This window comes from Sylvia atricapilla, chromosome 11, assembly GCF_009819655.1.
Source record: "Sylvia atricapilla isolate bSylAtr1 chromosome 11, bSylAtr1.pri, whole genome shotgun sequence".
Lineage (NCBI taxonomy): Eukaryota > Metazoa > Chordata > Aves > Passeriformes > Sylviidae > Sylvia > Sylvia atricapilla.
In genome coordinates this window covers 761,595-786,735 of record NC_089150.1, presented here as the reverse complement: position 1 = coordinate 786,735, position 25,141 = coordinate 761,595, and positions in this window count along the sequence as shown.

Below are 25,141 nucleotides of genomic sequence, written 5' to 3'. Positions count from 1 at the left end.
GCCTCATTCCTGTGCAGCACGGCACCTGCAGCACCTTCGGCATGGCAACCGCGGCTCCGCTGCTCTGACACATCCTGCCGAAGGTGTTTACCTCCCATTTATCCGCAGACAACTCGATCAATTATCCTGATGAGTTAATCAGCGTCAAGAGGAGCTGTGACAGCGGCGGCAGGGTGAGGAGCTGGGTGTGCCAGGCTCACCCTGCAGGAGCCGGGGATGCTCCTGACCTGGCCGGGAGCTGCACTGACACCGGGCCAGGGAAAGGCTTCCTGAGCCACACACTGATCACCTGATGGTGAGCACAGAGCTGCTGCCGCTTTTCCTGTGCCCACAAAGGCGGGGACAGAGCCCGCGCTGGGTTAAACACACGCTGCCATCAAACAAACGTTCCTGGCTCAGAGAAACTCTTTATCTGAGTCAGGCTTTAGGGCTCGGCGTTAGTGACCCCAAAAGCAGCGTGAGCCCCTTGCCCCAGCACTGGCAGCTTTTGAGCAGAGCCCTGGGGAGTTGTTTTACCCCATTCCGGGCAGAGCATCCTGCTACAACACACACCACCAGAACTGAAAACCACCAGGTAATCGTGCCGGCCGGATTAAATCTATATTTACTTTTTAATGCTTAATAATATAATGCATTAGTAATTTTTTATCACCTCCAGCCCTATTTCTATGCATCAGACTCTGAAGCAAGTCCCTTAGCCCAGCGAGGCTCTGGTTTAGGAGCTGACACGAGGTGAAGATGTTGCTCTGCACTGTGGATCAATTTTTATTTTTATTTCACAAACGACACCACACTATTACACCCACACAGCTCCTTTTCAAACACAAAACCAGGGCCCTTTAACTCCATTTAGAGTCTTTTATTTCACAATTGGCTGCACTTAGCATCAGTGCACCGTTACCATTGTTTCCATAACAGCTTCATCTCAATTTCCCAGGAGTGCACACCGGTGTCACGTACTGGTTTGGTCCCTGGAGTTTGTACTGGTCTGGCCCGTGCAGAATTTCTGCACTGGTTTGTCCCTGTCAGGGATGTTTTCCCACCTGGGCCCTGTGCAGCCTTTGCCTCAGGCCGCCCAGTTTCTGTCCTGTCAGTGCTGGGCTGTTTCCAGCTTGGACAAGGAAAGCTGCTGGGATTCACCTGAGCTGTCCTGCCCTGGGATGGTCCAGGTGACAGGAGGGACTCCCTGGGGTGCTGGGGACACCCGTGGGGAGCTGTCCTGCCCCGGGATGATCCAGGTGACAGGAGTGACTCCCTGGGGTGCTGGGGACACCCGTGGGGAGCTGTCCTGCCCTGGAGGGATCCAGGTGACAGGAGGGACTCCCTGGGGTGCTGGGGACACCCATGGGGAGCTGTCCTGCCCTGGGATGATCCAGGTGACAGGAGGGACTCCCTGGGGTGCTGGGGACACCCGTGGGGAGCTGTCCTGCCCTGGGATGATCCAGGTGACAGGAGGGACTCCCTGGGCTGCTGTGGGACCCAGCTGCAGGCAGGAACTGTTCCCTGCCCGTCCTGACGTGCTGTGAGAAACGCCCCTGCGAGCGTGAAAGGAAAAAATTCCCCAAGAATGGGAGTGATTTCTTTGTTGTCGTTGCCGTTTATTATGGAGACTGAATTACACCAAATTGTTTTGGTATGTAAATGCCAAGTTTATTGTTCATTAAAATCATTGCGGAGTTAAGCTTTCTGGGCATGTTGTATGATAGATAATGACAATTATTTAGCCCGAGTCAGAGCTTAGTCTTAATTTGTGACATTAATTGCCTTTATATATAATTAAATGCACTATAATGCTCCCATATGCAGAATCTGTGCATCCATGAAAGTGCTAATCAAACATATTTATTAATGGCTATGAGAGCTTTTCGTCAAGGCTTTGATACAGTCGAGTGGGTTTTGGTAAATAACATTTTTTTAAGATGTTTAGCAAAATATTTTGATAATTGCTTTTTGTGCTAGTGGCGTAATTAATATGATTTCTAATAGATTAATAAGAGCTGAGGGGTGAGGTGCTGCTTCCCTCCAGCCTGGCACTGCTCTGGCTCCCGAGGAGTCCAAAGCCCATCAGCAGTCCCAGGCCTCCCCAAACCACGGCAAAAAGGCGGATTTGGAGCGTCTTGGGGGTGGCAGAACGCAGAGAACAAACCCGGGAGGTCTGTGCCCTCTGGGACTGCTTCTGTTCCCGTTCACCCTCACCCACCGCCGGCAGCAAATGGGTTTGAACTTCCACCTCCCACGTCTGGGGCTGCCAACTTCAATCCCCTGCTCCGCCCTGAGCTTCCCATCGTCAGAGCTTCACCCAGGATGGGAGAGGAGAGGAGAGGAGAGGAGAGTCCTGCGGCAGGTGATTTCTGTCCCCTGGGAGCCCAGTGGGAGCAGGGATCTCCATTTGCTGGCCTGGATGCAACCACGAGTATTTATTATTAATAGACAATAATGTTGAAAAAAACCTTTAATTTGAACACTCGAATTTTATCATTAGATTAGGAATTAAAATGAAATGACCGTTTGATTGGAACGGTTATCCTGTATTAATAACAGTGTGTTCTCTGAAGGACCGGCTGAGCACTGGAGCAGGTCAGTGGTGGTGTCCCCAGCCCTGGGGGACGTCAGCCGGTGACATGTGGCACTTTGCAGTGGCGCTCAGGGGCGTGCTGCTGGACACTTGGATCGATGGTCTGGAGGTCTTTTCCAACTTAATGATTCTGGGATTCAATTCCACTTGGACCATGTACTTACTTTACTTACTTTCAGTACATTTTCTTTTCAGCAAATGCTGTCAGTTTGTACCACCCAAGAAGAACACTCTTTTCTTTTGTTTTGTCTTAAGAACAATCTCAGCTTTATTTTTTCCTCCAGGTTTTTGGTGCTGAGGGTCTGACTGGTGCCCGAGGGTGGCACTGGGCAAACCCAGGGCCCCTTTTCCCCCAGGCAGCCCTGGCAGTGCCCAGGGAATTCCAGAGCCTCTCCTCCGGCTCCTGGAAGGTTCCAGCAGCCCAGGCACGAGCACAGTCCCAAAGCACAATGACAGAACGTCCTTCCTCTCCACCTGCCAAAACAACTCCCAAGCAAGAGGCTTTGTCTGGGTTTATCTCAGGCTTATTGTCCCTGCCGAAGATTTATTAAATCCAGCAATGACAGCAGTTCTTTCTCCCAGTCACAAGCTTTTATCTTGTTGTTAAAAGTTTGAAACAGCATCTCACACAACAATGAGCATCACACACATCTCAATGAGCCCCTTCAAGGAAGGACCTCAGCTAATCTGTGATGAATGTATCTCAGTCTGGTGCTCTTTAATTTATAAAAACGACTGTCTCCCACTATATTGAATCATAAGATAAGTGAACCTTGCTCTGAACTCATCAGCTGGTGAAATGCTGTATCTGCTGTCTCACAGGTGCCTTTGGAGCGGATAAATCGCCGTGCCAGTGCCTCTCCTGGTGCCTGAAAGGAGGCTCAGGGGCTGGGCAGAGAGCGCTGGCCCTGCGAGGCCGGGGCACAGCACGGGAGGGCTCTGCCTCCTCTGCCTGGAGCTTCCCTGCCTCACAACCGGCCAGTTCCCTTTTCCCAGCCTCAGGGGCCGTGTCCTCTCCTCTGCAACAGGCAGGACATGGGGAATGGCACAACCCGGGGCTGCTGCTGGACACGGATAATGACACAAAAACCCAGGGCTGCTGCTGGACATGGGGAATGACACAAAAACCCAGGGCTGCTGTTTGCTCCCACACTGCCCCAAAAGTGCCCGCCCAGCCCCAGGCTGTGCACAGGGCACAGAGGGCAAGGGCTCACCCTGGCCGGGGATGGCACAGTGAGGGACAAGGAGGGACACCGGAGCCCTCTCTGTGCACACCTCGGCAGGGCTGAGCTGGGGCAGGGACTGGGGACAGCTGGGGAATAAAGGGGACATTTACTGAAAGGTCTTTAGGGGACACCTTGGGCACGACAAGAGCCTGGCCAGGGCTGCACCCAAGGGGAACCCAAAATGGGCACAAATTGGTCACAAAATGGTCACAAAATGGACCCAAAATGGTCACAAAATGGACAAACAGTCACGAGTCTCACACTTGGATAAGTTTTGATCCGTTTGCACATTGGCCCTGCCCTCAAATTCCTGTCTCCATCACAGCAGTGGGGATGGAAAGGGACCACGGAGGGGGATGAGGAAAGGGGAGGGGAAAATGGATTGAAATGGAGAAAAGGAGTTGTGAACGATTCCTACAGGTTCGTGCTCACTCATCAAAGGCAGCATTTTAAAAAGGTTAACACCTTGGCAGAGTTAATTGCTGTTCTTCCTCTTAAATTCCAGTGTAATTTCTGATTTCTTCCTCTGTTGTTGATCTTTCAGCTAAGTAGATTTTAAATAAAACAAATATTTATGCCAGTAAAGCACACAAGGGCTTCACTGTTTGCACTAAGCAAAGCAATTGAAACTTCCTGCTGTAAATATTGAAGGGAAGCAAAGCAAACAAACGCAGGAACTCACATGGCTGAAGGAAACTGCCTTCAAAACCTGAGGTTACACACCTCTTCCCACGGAACTTCTTTTATTTGGTATCGTTTTCTTCTACTCTCTTTTATTTCAATACATTTTCGTTAGCTGGGCAGAACGGAGAAGCCCAACAGGAGGCCCCAGAAGGATGGAAATTTGTTGTCTGAAGTCTGCAAAAGCTGCCAAGTCCGCCCTCCTTGTCCTCAGGACGGGTCCCTTGTGACCCCGCGGACTCTGTGAGCTCCGTGTCCTCTGTGATTCCGTGAGAGGGTGAGGTGTTAATTGGTGTGTGCCCAGCGCCGCCAGCGAGCTGCTGCTGAGACTCTTCTCTCCAGTGAAGGCGCCTGGGGCCAGCCTGGGCTGCCACCGCCCGGGCACACTGTGCCCTCTGTCCCTTCTTCATCCCTGAGAGCTGCCGCGGAGTTCAGCCTCTGGCTGCTCCTTCCCGCAGCAGGTCCCAGCGATGCTGGGGCTCCGTTCCCGGGGCAGCCTGAGTGTGCAGCCTGAGTGTGCAGCCCTGCCCGGGCTCACAGGGGAGTAAAAACACAGCCCTTGTGCCCCAGAGTGACACCCGAGACCCCCGGCTGCCTTCCCCAGGGGACACGGCCGAATTATCAATCGATAATTGTCCGATGTTATTATTAGCAGTAAAGCTTTCCCCCCGCACTAAGCGGCTGGGAGAGGCTTTTATGAAGATTCCACGGCAGCAAAGGGCCTGGCCAAGGGTCTGGCCGGTCTCTAGGGGCTGAGGAAGCCTCGGGAGAAGGCGCTGCCTGTGTCAGCCCCGTCCTCCAGCCCCTGCCGCTCCCCCCAGCAGCAGCAGGAGCCGGGTTCTCTGCCGGGGGCAGCCCTGGGGCTCCGGGGGAACCTTTCCGGGCAGCAGTGTTACTGTGACTCCGTGCACAGGCTCGCAGTTCGTTCCGTTTTTCACTTTCTGGGTGCCACACAGCCCCCCCAAGCCAGGGAAGGGCAGCACGTCCCCTCCAGGGCAAGGGCAGCTTGGGCTGGGCCAACACTGTGCTGAGTCCCTGGTCACTCTGTCACTGTGGTGGGTCCCGGGTCACTGTGGTGGGTCCCTGGGTCACTCTGTCACTGTGATGGGTCTCTGGTCACTATGTCACTGTGGTGAGTCTCTGGTCACTCTGTCACTGTGGTGAGTCCTTGGGTCACTGTGTCACCTGTGGTGGGTCCCCAGGTCACTGTGTCACTGTGGTGGGTCCTTGGTCACTGTGATGGGTCCCCAGGTCACTCTGTCCCCGTGGTGGGTCCCCAGTTCACTCTGTCACTGTGGTGGGTCCCCTGGTCACTCTGTCCCTGTGGTCAGTCCTTGGTCACTCTGTCCCCGTGGTGGGTCCCCTGGTCACTCTGTCACTGTGGTGGGTCCCCTGGTCACTCTGTCCCCTGTGGTGGGTCCCTGGTCACTCTGTGGTGGATCCCCAGTTCACTCTGTCCCTCTGATGGGTCCCCTGGTCACTCTGTCCCCGTGGTGGGTCCCCAGGTCACTCTGTCCCTGTGATGGGTCCCCTGGTCACTCTGTCCCTGTGATGGGTCCCTGGTCACTATGTCACTGTGGTGAGTCTCTGGTCACTCTGTCACTGTGGTGAGTCCTTGGGTCACTGTGTCACCTGTGGTGGGTCCCCAGGTCACTCTGTCCCTGTGATGGGTCCCCTGGTCACTGTGATGGGTCCCCAGGTCACTCTGTCCTTGTGGTGGGTCCCTGGTCACTCTGTGGTGGGTCCCCAGGTCACTCTGTCCCCTGTGCTGGGTCCCTGGTCACTCTGTGGTGGGTCCCCTGGTCACTCTGTCCCCCGTGGTGGGTCCCTGGTCACTCTGTCCCCTGTGCTGGGTCCCTGGTCACTCTGTCCCTGTGGTCAGTCCTTGGTCACTCTGTCCCCTGTGCTGGGTCCCTGGTCACTCTGTCACTGTGGTGGGTCCCTGGTCACTCTGTCACTGTGATGGGTCCCCAGGTCACTGTGTCACTGTGGTGAGTCCTTGGGTCACTGTGTCACTGTGATGGGTCCCCTGGTCACTCTGTCCCTGTGGTCAGTCCTTGGTCACTCTGTCCCCTGTGCTGGGTCCCCTGGTCACTCTGTCCCCGTGGTGGGTCCCTGGTCACTCTGTCCCCGTGGTGGGTCCCTGGTCACTCTGTCCCCGTGGTGGGTGCTGCTCCTCCTGCCAGCCCTCTGCTGAGCTTGGGGAGGGAGTTCAGCAGCTCAAACCCTCCATTCCTGTCACCCCGCAGGAGCTCCCCAAAGTCCCCCGGGCCCCAGCCTCCAACACGAACTAGCGGGTGGGTGTTAATGTGTTTTCCCCTTCTGTCAGTGATGGAGTTCTCACTTCAAAGATAAGGCCGTGCCTGACAGAGCCAATATTGACAGAGGAGATGAAGAGGCCCGTTATGATAATGGGCATAATGAAACGCTGTTTATAAAAGGATACCTGGGAATGCATCACTTTCCCCACTGCGGAATACTGATCCCTCAAAAGAAATAAAATTCCCTTCCTTCCACCTGCTGTACCTGTGCCTGTGGTTTACAGCTGCAGCAGAAACACCTTTTAAAAACGAAGAGCTCAGGTTTTGTCACTTGCTGACTCAGCGCTGCTCCAGGTCCGGAAAGGGGCAGATACAGAATTTATGGGGAAGTTCCACTGCTGAGAGCCTCGTCCCTGGGCCTGAACCAACCCCGGGGCTTTGCCAAGACTGTGACTGTCCCCCACAACTCCTGTGTGTAAAATGGTGATTGAAAATAGAAAATGGGTGGTTATAAATGCTCGTCTAAAATGTAAAACATCACCAGAACTGCCCAATAACTCCGGAGAAAGAGTCTGTCAGATGAAACTCCATCATCCCAAACCTCCCTGGAGTTTTCCTGTGTAATCCATCACTAAAATGAAATTATATCCGTTTCCATGGAAACATCTTGACCAATAGGCTGATTTATTTTTTTCCCCGGGAAGTGAGATATTGTTCCATTCACACCCGGAGCTGCCCCTCTGCCAGGGCTGCTTTGGCTGAGTTCATGTTCTGCTCCCTCACCCACTTGGCAAAAGGCAGAATTCCCGATTTTCCTGCCATTCCCTGGTCCCTGTTAGTGCCATTACTGCTGCTGCTGCTCCGTGTTTTTCCTCTTTGTGAATAAACTGCCGAGTGACACGGGCCCTTTCAGGGGACAAAGGTGACAACTGGTCGGGACACAGCCCAGGACACCCTGGAGGCTGTTGGATGGCAGCAGCAGCCGTGTCCCGGTGCTGGGCACTGCCATCCTCCCTCTGCCATCCTCCCCCTGCCATCCTCCCCCTGCCATCCTCCTCCTGCCATCCTCCCCCTGCCATCCTCCCCCTGCCATCCTCCCCCTGCCATCCTCCCCCTGCCATCCTCCCCCTGCCATCCTCCCCCTGCCATCCTCCCCCTGCCAGCCCTGCCCAGCCCTGCCCAGCCCAGGTGTCCCTCCTCCTGCGGGGCGGGTGCCACTCGGTGCCCTGAGGCGGTGACAACGTGGGCACTGAGCACAGACTGAACTGGATGGCCTTGGAGGACTTTCCCAGCCTCAGGGCTCTGGGGTTCTGGGGTTCTGGGATTCAGGATTCTGGGATTCAGGACTCTGGGATTCTGGGGTTCAGCGATTCTGGGGTTCAGGGATTCAGGGCTCTGGGATTCTGGGTTTCTGGGATTCAGGGATGCAGGACTCTGGGATTCAGGGATTCAGGATTCTGGGATTCTGGCTTTCTGGGATTCAGGGATTCAGGATTCTGGGTTTCTGGGTTTCTGGGTTTCAGGGATTTAGGACTCTGGGATTCTGGGATTCAGGGATTCAGGGATTCAGGACTCTGGGATTCAGGATTCAGGGCTCTGGGATTCTGGAATTCTGTGCTCTGCTGGTCGCTGCCGGCTGTTTCCCCTGGCCTGTGTGTGCTGTGCTGTCACCGCTGCTGTCACTCCCGCGGCTGGTGGCTGTCCCCAGCCCAGGGTCATCACTCCAGAGCTGCTGCAGCGGGCACGTTCTCAGCAGCCCCACAAACGATGCGTCACCCTGTGCCTTGAACAAAACACATCAGAGCAACAGGAGGAACTGCCTTGCAACGTTTCCTTGTGGCTTCTCACAGTGATATTAGTAAAAGGGTGAGAAAATAATTAATCATTGCGAGAAGAAGGGCAAAAATTAAAGTAATTTTTTTTTCTACGAGGTTATATTCCGTGTTCTACATACTCCCCGAATAAATAATTTACCGTCTGTGATTTATGCAGTTAATCTGAGTGACGTTCTCGCCCGTGGATTGGCGTGTTCGCAGAGCCCGGGGCTGTGTCGTGTCTCTGAGAGAAGACAAACTCCCGGCCCGTGTGTTCTGTGATTCACACCGCAAACGCCATTCCTCACCTCTGCCTCTGCTTCCCCAGCGCAGGAGCCGTGCCAGGGAGACGTTCCTGCTTTTTATCTTTGTGAATGACCACATTATTTATTTGGAAGACGCCAAACACCAACAAGTGCTCATGCGAGCAGCGAGCAAAGGCTCCCAGCAAACAGTGTGACACTAATCTGTTGTTTGTGCTAAAATACAGAAAGGAAATTACTGCTCGCCTGTCATGAAGCTCATAAAGGAAAAAAAGGAAAAATGCCACTGCAAAAGAATGAGCTTCAAAAGAAAGTTCCATTATCAGTTTGTTTCATGCCTTGTAGCTCCAGCTGCAAACAATCCCTTCCATAAACACCCCCTCGAGATAAATGGCAGCACAATTCGGGTGCTATCGGCGAGATAAAGGCACAAGTCCCCTGTTCGGGGAGGGAGGATCCGCTGCTTTATTTTGTAACATCTCATCACCATCTTGGGGGAGCAAATGAATATGTATCGTCTGTTATCTTGTCATTTTGGAGCCAAACAACTTAAAATACATTTTCTGTGAAATAACCCCGGGGATTTCAAGACCGGAATAAATTATTAGAGCAATTTGAGCTTTGGAGTCTCTGCTCCTGCTGGAAACACGGCAAAATGTTCCCTGGTTTGTGAGAGTCGCTTTTCCTTAGGAACCAAAGGGGAAAAAGAGGAAAAATGGCCCCCAAAGGCTCCTTAGCAGAGCTGTAGGGATGGGGGTCCCTCTGCCCCCAGGGAAGAGCGCAGGAGGACAGGGAACGCCTCAGCCCGGCCCAGGGGAGGTCAGGATGGACAGCAGCAGGAATTTCCCCAAGGAAAGGGGGCTCAGGAATGGGAACAGCCCAGGGAGCTTTGGATCCCCATCCCCGGAGTGCCCAAGGAATTCCTGGGGGTGGCACTGAGGGCTCTGGGCTGGGGACACGGTGGGGATGGGGCACAGCGGGGATTTGATGGGCTGGGAGGGTTTTCCAGCCGAAATGATTCTGGGATTCTGGATTTACACACACACAGGCTGCTGATGTCCAGCAAAGCCCCTGGAGGGCTGGGCTGCAGTTTGGGTGGCGTGGGCACAGCTCTGGTGGCACACGCCCCGTCAGACTGTGACACTGACCCTCTGTTTGGAATCGCTGCTGGAATTCCTTTCCCTCTCGCTGGTTTCTGCTCTCCTCAGGCTCGGGAGGGGCCGAGCCCTGTGCCAGCCCCTGGGCACTGCCAGCGCTCTTGGAGCCAGGGCCCTGGGAAAAAAGGAGCAATTAAATCCTTTAATGAATGCGTAACTTCTACCTAAACACGGACATCAGAGAGGACAAAACAAACGAAGGAAAAGACGGGATTTTGGATTCTGCCGTGTGCTGCTGCAGCTGAGTGTGTGGGCAACCTCCACCCAGCCTGAGCCAGGGGCTGGGGCTGCTGCAGCCAAGCGCTGTGACAATCCATGCAAATCTGAGCTCTAATCCTTTTATATTGATGGAAATTAAACTTTTATTCTTGCCATGGATATGGGAGCCTGAAATTCACTTTGGGAAAAAATTCAGGGTTTTATTTTTGGCTCCACTTTCACAATTACTCAGCCCAGGGCGTTTTTATGCTGCAGCTCCATTATGTGAAAATCGTGAGTAACATTTTTCTCTCCAGGACTCTACATTTACTCTCCAAATGTTTCACTGAGAACATGACATGATTTAGACTGCAGTGCTTTCAAAAAACCACCCAATTTCTAGGACCGAATTGTACCTGTGAACGTGGCTGCAGGGAGTCAGCACCGTCGAGGTGGGATCGAGCCAAGAGATGGCTGGAACTCGTTAAAGCTCTCTGCAAATTATCTCATTAAGTGCCTTCAGACGGGGAAGTGTCTGAGCACCGCAGCGCTGGAGAACGGAGCTCTCCAAAAAGGGGATTTATAATTGTTTGGGGATGAGAATTCCCACCGTAGGCCCCTGGCCCGCAGTGAGCGGGGCACTGCGATGGAGCAGGTTCCTCCCAGGGAAGCGCCAGCGCTTCGTGCGCTCGGATTTTGGGAACAGATGACCCCAGTCGCAGCCCACAGCCCGTGCTGCTCGTGCTGGAGGCTGGTGGGGATGGCCGCAGTCAGTGGCTGGGGCAGGATCGAGGCTGAAGATGTAAAATTCATTTATTCTGCTGTGTCCGTGTGCTCGGCGCCCACCTGCCCCTCTGCACATCCCTCCCTCCTCTCAGGGGTCAGCCCTCGGCAGCCCCCTGCTCCTCCCCACGGACATTTCCCACCCCCAGGGACGAAGGGCTGCGCTGAGTCATTGAGGACATTGGAAATCTTTGGTCTGCACCTCCAGCCCCAAGTGGAAATTTGTCTTGAAGTGGCAGCTATCTGAAATCAATAATATCATCAACCTCACCTGCATTTACAAAGATAATATTTCCTTAATATTATCTGCATTCAAAGGAAGAAGAAAGGCTGTGCAGAAGGAAAAGCCGTAAAAAGCATTGCGGTGAAGCAGCACTAAATTTTAGAAAACTTTCCCAAGGTCATTAATTGAACTTTGTTATAAGATTTAAATGAGATATTGAAAATCAAAGGCGGCGGCCCGGTTTTAATTGCCTGCTCTGTGGGGGAGCACAGTCTCAGAGATGGAATTCTGGTTTGTATCCGCGAGTTTGGTCCAGCAGCCCTGGGGAGCTGGGCTCACATTCCCGGGTATTTATCTGTGCCCTGTTCCAAACCATTCCGTGCCGGGTATTTATATCTGTGTGCCCTGTTCCCACCAAGCCATTCCCGGGTATTTATCTGTGTGCCCTGTTCCTAACCAAGCCATTCCCGGGTATTTATCTGTGTCCTGTTCCTAACCAAGCCATTCCCGGGTATTTATCTGTGTCCTGTTCCTAACCAAGCCATTCCCGGGTATTTATCTGTGTGCCCTGTTCCTAACCAAGCCATTCCCGGGTATTTATCTGTGCCCTGTTCCTAACCAAGCCATTCCCGGGTATTTATATCTGTGCCCTGTTCCTAACCAAGCCATTCCCGGGTATTTATATATCTGTGTGTCCTGTTCCTAACCAAGCCATTCCCGGGTATTTATCTGTGCCCTGTTCCTAACCAAGCCATTCCCGGGTATTTATCTGTGCCCTGTTCCTAACCAAGCCATTCCCGGGTATTTATCTGTGTCCTGTTCCTAACCAAGCCATTCCCGGGTATTTATCTGTGTCCTGTTCCTAACCAAGCCATTCCCGGGTATTTATCTGTGTCCTGTTCCTAACCAAGCCATTCCCGGGTATTTATCTGTGTCCTGTTCCTAACCAAGCCATTCCCGGGTATTTATCTGTGTCCTGTTCCTAACCAAGCCATTCCCGGGTATTTATCTGTGTGTCCTGTTCCTAACCATGCCATTCCCGGGTATTTATCTGTGCCCTGTTCCTAACCAAGCCATTCCCGGGTATTTCTCCATCTGTGTCCCGCCATTCCCGGCAGTTTCTGTTCCCAGCGGGAGCAGCAGCAGTTTCTCCCTTTCCCCGGCGCTGTTCCTGCCCAGGGCAGGGCTCAGCCCCAGCCCAGCCCTGCAGAGGGGCAGGAGCACACCCGGGATTTGGGACCCTTCAGGGGGCTCAGCTCCCAGCGCTGGACCGGGAATCCCGGAATCCCATCCCCAGCAGTGGGGCTCTGACCCAAACCCCAGCACAGCCCAGGCAGGGGGGAGCAGGAAATCGGACTGCTGAGGGCTGCGTGTGCTGAGCAGGGCACAGACCGCGCCAGAGGCAAAGGGGGAATAAATCTGATAGCCTGGAGAACTGCGAGTTTTATACCCGGGGAATGCCTGAAGGGACATCATCCACTGAGCTCCATCAGTGTTCCCAACTGCCCATCCCTTGGGTTCTGTTCTATCTATTCCATTCCATTCCATTCCATTCCATTCCATTCCATTCCATTCCATTCCATTCTATCCTATCCCATCCCATCCCATCCCATCCCATCCCATCCCATCCCATCCCATTTGTGTGTGTGTTTGCAGGGCATTTTTTTATTATTTGTTTGGCTGGGATTTTTGGGTTTGATTTTTTTAAATTTGTTTGGTTGGGGTTTTTTGAGAAAGAATTTCCATTGAAGATTAAAATGCCCAGGAAGCTGCCTGAGCCATCCAAGTTCCTAGTGAGATCTGCAGTGCTTTGTAGACATTAAGAGATTGAAAACATTTATCTTCCCCCATGACTAATAATAAATCAGGCGTCTTATGATTTCTACTTTAGGTTTTAATTTCAAGCAAGCTGTTGAAATACAATCTCTAAACAAAACCAAAAAAAAGTTCAGAACGGGGTTTATTTGGATTGCAAACAGAAGTTTTGTACTGTTTTGGACATAAAAAATACAACTATATAAAAATCCAGCCTCCTGCAATAACACATGGCTGCGAGCTGGGTTCAGTGAACGAGGACGATTTATGTCTGCAGTCACAGCAGAGATCCGAACTGTTGTGTGAGATGAAAACATCTGAGGGGGATGAGGAGGGTCCCAGCAGCGCCCCAAGGATCAGCCCCGGGAATTCTGATGGGAGAGTCTGGCCAAGTGTCTGCTGGAGTGAAGGATGGAAACAAACGTGTCCACAAGGAAACCTGATTGAAACACAACAAAGGGACCCCAGGGTGGTCTTAAAAAGGTGAAGGAAATGTCTTGGTGTGGTTCAACTTCCCCCAGAAACTCGGAGTTCCCTGGAGGAGCCCGGGGCTCATTCCCAGGGGTTCCTCCGAGATTTCAGCCCGGGGGGAACCATTCCACTCCTCCCCCAGGAGCAGCTTTGCTGTGCCATGGGATCTCTTTGCTGTGGAACGTGAGCGCAATGCCGAGGTGGGAGAATTCCCAGTGGGGATGTGTGCCGGGTGCTGCCCCATCCCGCTGGATCCAGCACGGACACTGCCACGGGAGCGCAGAGGAGCTGCTCCAGTGCCCGGAATCCGCCCCAAAACCCACACTGGGAGAACCTCGGAGTTTGGGAATGGCCTGAGGAGCTCCTCCTTTCCTCTGGCCCTTTTCCCGGCCTTTAATTCCCACCCCAGCCCTGTCCTGACCCCTGTGCTCCCTCCTGGCCGCAGCCCGGGAGGATGAGAACTCCTGAGCCCTGGGACAGGCTCCCAGGATGGAGTGACACGGGCTGTGGGGTGTGATTGAACAGTGTGGGGTGTGATTGAAGTGTGGGGTGTGATTGAACACTTGTGTGATTGAACAGTGAGGTGTGATTGAACAGTGAGGTGTGATTGAACACTGTGGTGTGATTGAACAGTGGGGTGTGATTGAACAGTGTGGGGTGTGATTGAACATTGTGGTGTGATTGAACAGTGAGGTGTGATTGAACAGTGGGGTGTGATTGTGATTGAACAGTGAGGTGTGATTGAACAGTGAGGTGTGATTGAACAGTGTGGTGTGATTGAACAGTGGGGTGTGATTGAACAGTGTGGGGTGTGATTGAACATTGTGGTGTGACTGAACAGTGAGGTGTGACTGAAGTGTGGGGTGTGATTGAACAGTGAGGTGTGATTGAACACTTGTGTGATTGAACAGTGAGGTGTGATTGAACACTTGTGTGATTGAACACTGTTGTGTGATTGAACAGTGGGGTGTGATCTCACAGGGTGAAACACTTAAATTGGATAGTTTAATAGACACTAATATATGGGGCAGTATGGAGGATCTGGGGCATTGTCTGGGCCCTTCTCCTTCACCTTTTTCTTCCTCCTTCTCCACAGGGTTGGGTGGTTTTCTGTAATGGGTGAAAAAGGTCCCCACTGCGGGCCTTGGGTGGTCATGATTGGGTCAGGAATAGAAATAATCCAGGTGTCACCTCGTTATTGGGTAATTAGCGCTTAAATCACCTTGGAAAGAGTTAGGGGTGCTCCATTTCACCTCCTGTTGGTTAGAGCTCAGGTGAGGCTGTAAAGAGAGAAGAAACAATGAACATCCAAACTCGGATCTCCGTTCCCTGTGTGTGACCATTCACCCTGACCTGGGCAGAGGAAAAGGCAGAGCTGTCACAGTGCTCAGCTGTCCCCTGCAGGCACAGCGAGCTCGTCCTGCAGCCCCAGGGGCTCTCCAGAGCTGCCCCCGAGGGTCCCTTTTAGTTTAAAGTACTCCTACCCCAACAGCCCTGAGCCTGGACACCACTAGTGCAGGTGTGCGTCTCTTTTATTTTAATTATTCTTTATCCTAATGGCCCTCAGCCTGGACTACAGCCCGTGGGAGTCTCTTTTAATTTTTATTTTTAAATATTCTTCACCCCAATGGCCCTGAGCCTGGACACCACTACAGCACATGTGGGTCTCTTTTAATTTTTATTTTTAATTATTCTTCACCCCAATGGCCCTGAGCCTGGAGACCCTCCCTCAAACCCTCCTGGTGGGCCAGAGCTCCTGGTGCCATTCCCCCACGGGCTCATCCTGCTTTTCCAGCCCCGTTCATTAGTCTGGCTTTGATCACACCAGATCCTCTACATGAGACCTATCTTTTTTTGATATAAAAATGGTTTATAACTGTAAATTACAGACCGAGAAAATCACTACAAAGTGGAAAATTACTACTGGGCAATAAAAAAAAAAGAATCTGATTAATTGCTTTCTGATCACTGTATACAAAGATCAGGATATGAAAATTGCATTTTATTGAGTTTATTCCTCCTAGATTCCCACATAAAAGTTGGGTTTATCTTTTAATTGATCGACAGTGCATTTACATATAAATCTGAAAATTTGGGTGTGGGAAGATGCTTTTAAATGAGCAACAGAGGACATCCACACTGCAGGAAGTTAGGAAGAGGAAAAGGCTTAAAAACACTTTAAAGTTGCCCTTAAGGGATGCTGCTGGCTCTGCACTGGGATCTGTCACCATTTATCCGCTAATTAATCAGGCTTTTGTCTTAATTTCTGTAATTGCCTCACAATTCCGTGAGAAATCAAAGTGTTAGTTAAGATGTATTTCCTGGTGACAGGGGCTGCAGCCTCGTGCTGCCTCCTCAGAGCCCGTCCCAAAACGGAATAAAACCCAGAGAAGGGACACGGAGCAGGTGCCAAGGCTGAGGAATGGTCCCATGGCAGGACACGGGGCACTGGGGTGGCCCAAACCGCGGGGAAATCGAGACTAATTCCCACTCGGTTAAGGCTGGGAAGGCCGTGGAGGGGATTTAGAAAGGGTCCGAGCCATGGATCGGTCTGTAGGTGTCCTGAGCTCCCGGGGGTTTGGGGCTCAGGAGGTGCCCATGGACCTGCCCATGGATGTCCTGAGCTCCCAGCGGGGTTAAGGGCTCAGGAGGAGCCCATGGATCTGTCTGTAGGTGTCCTGAGCTCTCAGGGGGGGGTTTGGGGCTCAGTAAGTGCCCACAAATGTCCTGAGCTCCCAGGTTTGGGGCTCAGGAGGTGCCCATGGACCTGTCTGTGGGTGTCCTGAGCTCAGCAGGGTTTGGGTTTGGGGCTCAGGAGGTGCCCAGAGGTGTCCTGAGCTCCCAGGGGGTTTTAGGGCTCAGGAGGAGCCCATGGACCTGTCTGTGGGTGTCCTGAGCTCCCAGCGGGGTTTAGGGCTCAGGAGGTGCCCATGGACCTGTCTGTGGGTGTCCTGAGCTCCCAGGTTTGGGGCTCAGGAGGTGCCCAGGGACCTGCCCACGGGTGTCCTGAGCTGCCGGGAGTTTTGGGGCTGACAGAGGATGCTGCCCCGGCTCCCCGGGGATGGGCAGCCCTGGCTGTCCCCCCCAGCTCCCACCAGGAGCCTTGTCCCTGGGGAATGCACCACCGTGGCCCTGAGAGAGCCCCAAACCAGCCCAGGGGCTGCCCAACCTGGGGAGACAGCCCGGGGCTGTCCCCACATCCCGCCCTGCACCCAGAATTCAGGGGAGTTCCCTGAATTACCAGGGAATGCTGTGAGAATGTTTTATTCATCCCTCGTTTCACGGCTGGCACTTGCTCTTCTTTTGCTACTTATTTAACGCACATTTAATTTACCTGATTTGAAAGCACCGACATATTTCCTAATTACCTGAAGTGCTTAGACGCTTCCCACACTGTTAATAATTTCTTTCTTTTTGGCTGCGAGGGCCAGAGGAGCGTGTCCAAGGGCTGGGCATCCCTCCCAGGACCCTCTGCCAGGCGGCCCCGGGCAGAAGCACAGAGAAATTCGGGATATTCCCTGTGCCGCCTCTCCCACCCCGCACTCCCCTGCAGATGACTTTGCTTCGCTTCTTACGAGGATACAAATAATCCTGTCAGGGCTCTCTGTTCTACTCCATTTAGCAGCGTTACTCTGAGCATTTCTTCTCTAAACGTGGGGTAGAAAATGACCTCTGTGGGGTACAAATTACTTTAAACTCAGGCTTTTTTCCACAGGAACTTTTTTTTTGTTAAAGAAGAGGAAGAAGGAAGGATATTGGGAATTATTTTTCAGTGAGCCTAGTACGGCCTTACCCCTAGGGACAAATCTGAGCAGATATAAATATTAATAAATATAAATACCTGCCATTGCAATGGCCTCACCTCCTCCCTGCCCAGGAAGGAGAGCAGAACAATCCACGTCTAATTACACGACACATTTTCCTGAATAATTAGCCCCATTTTTCACGGTGGATTTTTCCAGCAGCTGGAAGCTCACCCTGGTGCACTGAAAGTTATTTCAATTTCAAAATTAAAATTCAAAAACCTTGTGCCGGGCTCTGGGTTTGCCTCTGCAGCCACACACCTGAACTGGAGCTGATTTTCCCCATCCTCGGGCTGAGCAGAGCAGAGCTGGAATGATGAGCCCCTGGCACAGGGTGCCCAGAGCAGCCTCTGGATCCCTGGCAGTGCCCAAGGCCAGGCTGGACACTGGGCTTGGGGACAGTGGGAGGTGTCCCTGGGACACTGGGAGGTGTCCCTGCCATGGCAGGGGTGGCACTGGGGGGAGATTTAAGATCCTCTCCCAACCCAACCCATCCCACGATATCAAGACTAACTGAAATGTCAGCACGACCCAAACAATCTCTCATTACTGTGAAAACACAACGTATTTATTTGAAATTTCAATACACGGAAAACTGAGGCTGCGGAAAGGAATTAAAGAAGAAGTGAGAGGTGGGGCTGGCAGCAGCCGTGTTCAGCTGGGCACAGCCCAGGACACCCTGGGCACCCTGGGCATTTGTGTTCTCCTCCCTGAAGGGAAGAGATGCTCAAGTCCCTTCAGAGCCCTGGAGGTCTGGGCATCGTTCACTGCAGGCGCCGCGAGGTGCTGAGGGCACAGGAGAGCTCCCGCCCTGCCAAGGGGACACGGGGGATGCCGGTGACCCTTTCCCAGGACTGCCATCCTCCCGGCGCAGCCCAGCCCCGGCCCCGGGGCCCTCTGCTCCTCCCGCAGTGTTCATTCTCGCTGCGGGCTGCCGAGCTCCGCGCTCGGGCCCAAATGGGGCGGCAATGGGGTTATAAATGGCCAGGGCTCGGTGCGCTCTCATCTCCCCCAGCATCCCCCTGACTGCCGCGGACGGATGAGCACACCCGCCTGGGGACAGCGACAGCAGCTTGTGGCATCAGATCAGCCCCAGGACATTAGCGAATACCTGCCCGGACCCTGCACCTCGGCAGCAGCTGCGGAGAGCAGGAGGGATCGTCCTTCCCGAGGTGCCCGTGACCGTCCCCTCCAGCAAACAGCAGCTGGAGTGCCCAGGGCCCGGGGCAAACTCTGCAGCAGCCGGGGCATCCCCTGCCACCATCGTCATCATCATCATCATCATCATCATCATCATCCCCTCTGTCCCCAGGCATCCCCTGCCACCATCGTCATCATCATCATCATCATCATCATCCCCTCTGTCCCCGGGCATCCCCTGCCACCATCATCATCATCATCATCATCATCAACATCATCATCATCATCATCAACATCATCATCATCATTGTCCTCCCCTCTGTTCCCGGGCATCTCCTGCCACCATCGTCATCGTCATCGTCATCATCAACATCGTCATCATCCCCCTCTGTCTCCGGGCATCCCCTGCCACCATCATCATCGTCATCATAATCATCACCATCCCCTCTGTCCCCAGGCATCCCCTGCCACCATCATCATCATCATCATCATCATCGTCATCATCCCCCTCTGTCCCCGGGCATCCCCTGCCACCATCATCACCGTCATCATCATCATCATCAACATCATCGTCATCGTCATCATCATCATCATCATCATCCCCTCTGTCCCCAGGCATTCCCTGCCACCACCATCATCACCATCATCATCCTCCCCTCTGTCCCCAGGTGTCCCCTGCCACCACCGCCATCCCCGCTGTCCCCAGGCGTCCCCTGTCACCACCGCCATCCCCTCTGTCCCCAGGTGTCCCCTGTCACCACCGCCACCCCCGCTGTCCCCAGCAGCCTCTGGCCCACCCCTCTGACTGCCCCTCCAGGCCCCACCAGGCTCCGTCCCCAGCGCTCCCTGCACAAACCTCAGCGCTTTGCTCACACTTGTGAAGTTTCTGGCTTCGGAGTGATGTGAGTGTCCCTTCCCGGGCTCCAGGCGGGTTCCTGTCCCTGCAGCACAGGGCACCGCACTTTTCCAGCCCGTGTTCGCACCTCCGGGTGGTAACACCGAGGGCGATGAGGTAATTACAGTGTCACAGATGTCGCACATTGCTCTGGGCCGCCTGTATAAAGGTGGCGTTTTGTACCAGCCCCGGTGCCAAAGGGGCTCGGGGAGGGCCAGGGCCAAGGTGTGGGATGGCAGGAGCAGGGGACAGGCTGTCCCCGCCCCTGGATGGGCCCCGAGCTCCCCCAGCCCCTTGGGGACTCTGGTCCCTGAGCTGCAGCGGCCCAGCCGTGGCTCCTGTGCCTGTCCCTGGACACTGCGGGGGAAACGAGAGCTGCCACTGTGAGTCCTTGGGTAAAGGGGGAAAAAGCCAAATATGCCAATTTATATGTGGAAAGGTCAGAATTTAAAAACTCTCACTTCTTACACAGCTACATGTCTTAAAACGGAATAAATTTTAAGTGCACCATAAAACTATATTCTTCATTCCGTTTAGCATGTAACTGCTGCTCCCTCTCTGCCTGCAGAAAGACAAGCCTCGGGCCCGTTATTAATATCCATGAGCATCATTTCATGGCTGATCCAGCACTGGAGACACACATTTCATATTTAACAGAAAGGCTGATCTGGACTGGAAGAACTGCAGAGAACACACTGAATGCTCAGATCAATACAACATCATTTACTTAGTGCAACTTATTGGCCGAGTCATTCCTTGGACGCCTTGGCACTTGTGTGTAGCAACCAGAAAAGTGGCATAATATATTAACCTTGGCATAAATATTCAATAGAGATATATAAAAATAAACATCTATTTAATTATAAATTTGTATACAAAAAGTTATATTCTATACATAAAAATATATTAATAATATATAAGATGTCATGTGTTATATATTACATATAGAAATTTATTTATATATTAAAATATGTTTATAAATGTGTTTCATGAACGCATTAAAAAGTGGCATAAGGAATTAAAATGGATCCTGTTGATATGAGTTTAATTCCTGTAGAGCCCTGGCTCCCCTGTGCAATAGAGACCGAAGTTGTCTCCGTTTCTCAGTGTCACTGTCACACCTGCAGCCGTGCTGAGCTCACAGCGGTGCCCAGGAGAGGCCGGAGCTGGTTTGTGCACAGACCCCGGCAAAGAGGCGATGTAACGAGATCTCTTCATCAGCCGCAGCCCGACGTGAGCCTTTCAGAGGAACCCACATCACAGAGACAAGAGCGGCCGGCAGCAGCCGCCCGACGTTCCGAGGCGATTGAGGTTACAGCCCGGCGCTGGGGAAGGTAAAGCCTGGCTGCCCTTTCTGCCTAACACCCTTTATGTGCTCTCTGCCCAGAGCCCGGCTCCTTCCCAGCCCGTTCCGGCCGTGCTCTGGCTCATGTGTTATTCATGCTCCTCAGGATTGAAAAAACGAACACGTTGCCCGAGCTGCCAGAGCACATTATGGTAACAGCACATTTGAAGGCTCTTATTTTCCCCATATAGGCAATTATTTTTCCTCCTAGGTTCCAGAATGAAAAGCAGGTGAGGGAAATCACCGAGTTACAGTTCGAGGAGCGGGGCTGTGGGTGCCAGGAGTGCTGCCAGCCCCAGATCACACAAAGGTGTCTGGTGCAGAGTTCGGACCGTGGCCAGGCTCTGCTGCCCTGCCACAGCAGCCCTGCCCCAGTGCTCCCCATCCCTCCGAGCACAGCGGGATTCTGACACCAGTGGGCTGGCCTCAGTGCCCTGGCGCACTGTGAGATGTCACAGTGACACACACTGTGAGATGTCACAGTGACACGCATTTCCCTGGGCCACCCCAAGTGCCAAGGTTTGGCAGCCCTGGCGCTGCTTTCCTCTGCCCCCTGTCCCCAAGGCTCCTCTGGGCACTGAAGTCCTCCCAGAGGCGGCTTTGTTCCACTGCAGGAGTGTGGAAGGGACAACCCCGAGCTCCATGGAAGGCAGCAGTGGGACACACCATCCCTGGGGCCACCAGAACCCCCCGAGAGTCCAGAGGGCTCCCATTCACCCCCTCGGGGCTGCTCCTCCAAATCCCCCCCAGCCACAGCTCCTGGGGCTCCCTCTCCTGTCCCCTGGAACGCAGACCGTGCCCCGGTGCCTCTTCCCTGTGCAGACGGACGTGTTTGCACAGAGAAACCCTCAGACTCCCCACCAGCGGCAATAAATATGATTTTGCATCCCATTTCCCGAGGGAATAACACATCAGCTCCCACTGCCTGAGCCATCTGAAATGTTTCTCCTCGGAAGTGCAATCTGAAATCCCCACGTACGCGGCTCCAGTCAGGTTTCGCTCCCCACCTATTTTAATCCTACGCCTCATTATTTGCCGAGATAGACAAATAGATGCAACATGTGGATGTTCTCCCCACTGGTGCCTAATGGTATTTTTCCTTCCTTTTAAAAATAAACAAATAGATAAGTAAAGGCGAGTCTCAGGCTGTCTCTGCTGCAGAGGCTTCTCAGAGCACAGATCCCAGTCCTCATCTGCTTTCTCTGACTTTTGTCAACCGTGCCGATAAATCAGCCTCCCCCCGCTCCAAAGGAACAAGAGGCCTGTAAAGTTGTGCTTTTCCTTCTCTTTCTCCCCTCCACCCGATGTCCAGCACAGAGATTCCCACCTTGAGCTGGTGCTTTTTCCTCCTCCCACCTGCTGGGAACAGGAGCCAGCTCTGCTCCTCTCCATCCCTGTTCTTCTCCAGACACACAAATCCTGAGCCCCAAAGGATAACTCAGACACCCTCCTCTGGCCCTGCTGCCACACGAGGTGCGCAGGGATGTCACACACACAGCTCCTCACGGAGCGTGGAGGGCTGAAATAAAAACCAAACCAGGAAAACAGCTGCTCCATGAGCGCTCGGGAGCTGGAGACAGCCTCAGTGCTGCCCAACGCTATTAAGAAAATAAATCTTCAGGAATCAAAGCCCCCCAAAAAACCAGATTTATTCACGTCTCCAGACCCACTCCTTTCCCTTCCTCAGAGTTAAAAAAAAAAACAACAACTAAACCTTTCATGAAAAGCTTTTAAAAACCCATTCTGGGGTTGGCTATTCTGCATTTCATGCAATATAAATGGGCTCGGGAAATTTTACAGAACAAAACGATTCCCCTAAATGATTGATCAAAGGAAGCCAGTGTATCCAGCGGCCTGCAGAAGGCACTGGCTGCTCCCAGGGAGGAGAGCCGTCCGTGGTGACAGCTCTGGCAGCACCAGCAAGGCTCATTCCTACTCACATGATCTTACTGCGCATTAAATATGAAAGTAATCTTTTCATTTCTGTGCCAAGTCTGAAGCATTTCCTCAGAAGCGAACAAAGGGGCAGGGAAAGCAGATGTAAGTATGCTCATGGCAGCCAGCAGCCACACACCATCGCCACACACCTTCAGGCCCTTCAAAGACTCTCACCAGCGAAACTCCCCCACGTCCCTCGCGGGGCAGGGGATGGAGAGAACAAAGGGAAAGGAGCAAAGCAGCTGGGCACACACCGCTCCAGGGACCGCACTCACAGAGCCAGACCTGGGCAGAAGCTGTCCAGAGGATGCTCTTCAGACAGTCCGCGACAAGAGAGGGACATTCCCCTCAACTGAGGCACATCCAGCAGCCCCCGACCACGAGAGGGAGAGTCCAAGAGCAAAGTATTCCAGCAGCCCTGGGCAAAGGCAGCGCCTGCTCAGCCCGGGGCGGATAAAACCCCAGCAGCAGGACCACAGCACAGCCCCCTCAGCGCCCCAGGCTGGGCACCGCTGTCCTCTCTGAAAGCTTCACCCAAACGCACCCAGCTGAGCCAGGAGCCCCAAGGAGAGCTCTGCATTCCCGCTAAAGCCGGCAATTGGGGGCCCCAGGGATGCTCATCCCCGGCCAGAGATGAATTCCCCGCAGTGAGTCCTGCAGCAGTGAATCCAGGGGCATTTCAGAGAGGTGGTGCTGAGGGACACGGCTTGGGGGCAGGGCTCGTGGCTGGCCCCGATGGTCTCAAGGATCTTTTCCAACCTTTGTGATTCCATTCCGTTTATTTTCGAGGCAGCCGCCTGCGAAGGCAGGAATTTGGATCGTTTCATGGTAGTTTGGTTTTGCTCCTTGTTGAAATACGGGATTAGCCACAGACCCTGCAGAACAGACCCTGCACAGCCCCAGCTGCCAGCCCTGAAGTGAAAGCCCAGTGCTCCACTCCTATTACCTGCTTTTCTCTTCATGGTCATAACCCAGGCAGAGCCACGTGTGAGGAGTCAGCAGGAGGTGTCAGAGCACACCAGGAGCAGCCGAGCTGGAAGAAAACTGCATTTCTGATGGAAAAAATGCCCCATCTTCCCACTCTCCCACAGATACAGATAATAACCTTCATCCAAGCTGAAAACTAAACCCACAGTGGGTGATTTACAGCGGTCAGAGAGTGGAACCAGTGGTGAAATGGTCACCAGCATGGGAGTCCCCCTGGCTGGGGCTGCCTTCGGAGCACGAGGAGATGAACAAGTCAATTACTGAACGTCCTGCTCCTCACCTCCCCAAGTAATTGAAGATTCAGGATCATTTTTACCGAGGTGATTTTAATTGGTCTCATTTGCTGCCGTAAATTAGGTGCAGCATTGTCCTGGGTGTGATGTATGCCTCTGTGCAAACCGGAACCACAAGGTGCAGAACAGTCCAGCCAGAGAAATGCAATTAATTCCCAGGCCTGGCCTTGGAATATTATGATCCTAATCTGTTCCTTTGGCTGTTAGTGATGGTCTCCATCAAGGTCAGGAGAAATTGCTCAGTTAATGAACTGCTGCTTGCTCCCACAACAACAAACCTTGGGGAGACCTCAAGGGGGCTGGTTCTGCAGCACTGGCAGCAAACCCCTTCTCTGGGGCCAGGTTTGGGCTTTGGGGCTGCCCCGTGCCCCTCTGCAGATGCTGGGGGGTTCAGGGCCAGGGTGAGGTTTGCAGCCCCTCCAGCTCCTGCCAGTGCCCACCGGGGCAGGGAGGAGGAGGAGGAAGGGGAGGAAGGGGAGGGTGGTTCAGGACAGCACAAGGAGGGAATCCTGGCCTAGAGCAGTTCAGGGATTTGTTTTTGCAGTCAGGACCAGCTGCAGGCTCCTCCCAGCACCAAGTCCCCCTGCAAGAAGAACCCACGATAATTTTTCTTCCATGACTCCCACGGAGGGTTGGATTTGAAAGGACCTTACCGACCCTTCCAGCCCCATCCAGCTCCTCAGCAAAGCCCCAAGAAATCCAAGTGAAGCCTTGTATCCTCTTTTCCATCCCCAGCCCCACTGATTTTGCCACTTTCTTTCTTTCCTCCCCAGTTTCAGCCCAACCCTTCCACACATGGCAAGGTTCAGTTCCTGTTTTTCCTTTGGGGAGAGAAAAGGCAGCTCCTGGGGATCGTGGATCAGCTCCAGGGCATCGTGGAACAGGTCCAGGAGTCCAGAGGAGTCATGGATCAGCTCCTGGGGATCGTGGATCAGCTCCTGGGGATCGTGGATCAGCTCCTGGGGATCGTGGAACAGGTCCAGGAGTCCAGAGGAGTCATGGATCAGCTCCAGGGGATCGTGGATGTGCCCATGAGCCCTTTCCCAGCTGAGCCAGAGCCACCCCAGCCGGTGCTGGAGCATCCCCTGGCCCGGGGCAGCCCCAGCACAGCCCAGCAGGGGCAGGTTTGGGAATCCAAAAGATCCCAGACGTGCTCTGGAGCCCAGGGCAGCAGGCAAAGCTCCTCCCCAGGCCCCGTCAGGAAATGTGTCAGGTACAGCGGGTTTTACATCCCCACCACACTTCCCCTAAATGTGAATTATTGCAGCGGGGG